General features: G+C 43.2%; 1 non-coding gene across 1 annotated transcript; it reads right to left on the bottom strand.

The window, feature by feature from the left end:
- Positions 1 to 1907: 1907 nt before the first annotated feature.
- Trnat-ugu lies at positions 1908 to 1981 on the bottom strand. Its single transcript has one exon. It is a non-coding gene; the product is annotated as a tRNA-Thr (tRNA).
- Between the last annotated feature and the right edge of the window lie 258 nt (positions 1982 to 2239).

Below are 2239 nucleotides of genomic sequence, written 5' to 3'. Positions count from 1 at the left end.
GCAACACTTCCGCAATTATTAACGGCTGTAAAGACAGCATGGTTCAATACTTCTGGAGGGAGTTCCAATGATTTTTTCAGTCACGTTGAGTTGCCGCGCTACGCCTGCCAGACAAAAAGAGGTCCGACACGATATTAGGCGGTATCTCATGACTTTAGTCACCTCTGTGTAAAGGAGCAGATTCAACGTCTTTATGACGCAGTTCCCAATTGAATAAGTGCGTCAATCCAAGCCAGAAGCAGGCAACATGATACTGATAAGTGGGCTCATACTGCCAAGTTCTTTCTATATTTGACTCGATTTTGTAACCACTGTAAAAACACCACATAGCTGCTCAGTCTGTGAACTTTCATTTGTTTCCTTCTCCCCGTCTGTCTCCTTCAATTTTTAATCAGGCAGAGTATGTGTTCTCACATGCCTCATTTCTACATCCACGTCTACATGGATACTCTGCAACTCACATTTAAGTCCCTGGGAGAGGGTTCATCGAACCACCTTCACAATTCTCTAGTATTATATTGTTTAGTATATGTGTATCTGTAAAACTTCGATCAGATTATGATTATTTACTTCTGAACTAACAACAGGCCCTGTTTGGCGCACACCAACATGCAACGAATGTTGTGTTGGAGTACGCGTGATAGGGTCTCCCTGTTTGTACACGTGTCTGAGACGTCGTTTGTGCTTGGTGGAATGACACACTGGTCTCACACGTTTTTTGCGCAAAATACTGAAGTGTAATTACCATTGCACACAGGGACGTGAGTATGTCAGTAGCACAAGGTCTTTGAAGACACTGACAGCTGTGCAAATTATGTTCTGTGCAAATGAGACATAACCGTTAAAATAAACGTAGTCTTTGTTCCATGTTTGACGACTTTTCTGCTAGCCTGTGACCTTCCGTGAACGTGGCAGAACAGGGACCTGCCATCAGTCAAAGTTTGTGATCTTGCTCCCGATGAAGCCCCTACATTAGAAGGAGGATCAGAAATTTATCCAGTGAAAGGATACGGAGAGAAGTTTGCAGTCGGTAACTGTTAAACCCAAATATTGATTTTCTTACAGCTGTCACTACAGAAAAACTACCTCTGAAGAGGTCTCCTGCAGTCGGTGACGAAACGTTAGGAGAAAGTTACTCTGAAGGTGTCTCCCGCAGTTGGAGAGGAAACGTTAGGAGAAAGTTTTATGCATCGACCATGGCTTAATAGCCTGGAAGTCTTAAGTGATGTCAGTACCAGCCGTGAAAGCTTACATCGTATAACTGGAAATACCTGTAATATTCGAAATTAATATCATCCGTTATAATAAATCAATTCTTTTTCAAATCTTACTTTCTTACATTATGATTATCTTGAATTATAATTATGTAATGGATTTGTTAAACACTATTTCGTGTACTTTATGCTATAGGTTCCACACGTCATTTTTTTAAAAGTTTAATTGCGTGCGTCATTTCCAGTGCTTTTCTTTTAATGTACTCATTATGGAGTTAAAGACAGGTTACGCGGTGATTCTCAAGCGATATGAAAATGCTTCAATGGAGCTCAGTTTACTGTAGATTGATCGAGCAGTGCGACGTGTTTACGAATCACATGTGACGATGACGTGAGACGCTTTATTTTACCGCTCATGTAATCCTTCCTTACTTAACGGAACACCACATATTGCACTGCGAGCACGAAGCTGAGTTATCAGCACGTAATTAGTAGGTACCGTATTGGTGCAACTCCTCATTTTAGAGTTACAGCCAGTAGACTAGGAATCTGCGTATTTTTGCTGCAGTTATCGAGATACAAATTTCAGTGCCAAGCAACTACGATAACACAAAAACATCTGATAGTTAATTGAAACCCTCAGCTGCCGACAGGTGTTGTTTATATACTTCGATGGCGACGGCTGAAAAAGCGTGCCCCGACCGGGACTCGAACCCGGGATCTCCTGCTTACATGGCAGACGCTCTGTCCATCTGAGCCACCGAGGACACAGATGAATAGCACCACTGCAGGGACCTATCCGTGCACGCTTCCCGTGAGACCCACATTCCCAACTGTCCACAATCTACATACGTAATATACCTAATAGATATTTGCCCATCCACTCATTACCCGCAAGGGATAAGTCCCTCCAGTCGCGCTATTTATCTGTGTCCTCGGCGGCTCAGATGGATAGAGGGTCTGTCATGTTAGCACGAGATCCTGTGTTCGAGTCCTGGTCGGGGCACGCTTTTTCAGCTGTCCCC

This window comes from Schistocerca americana, chromosome 5 (genome assembly GCF_021461395.2).
Source record: "Schistocerca americana isolate TAMUIC-IGC-003095 chromosome 5, iqSchAmer2.1, whole genome shotgun sequence".
NCBI classification, from domain to species: Eukaryota; Metazoa; Arthropoda; class Insecta; order Orthoptera; family Acrididae; genus Schistocerca; species Schistocerca americana.
The sequence above is the reverse complement of the archived record's forward strand: the minus strand, read 5'-3'. Positions and strand labels throughout refer to the sequence as shown.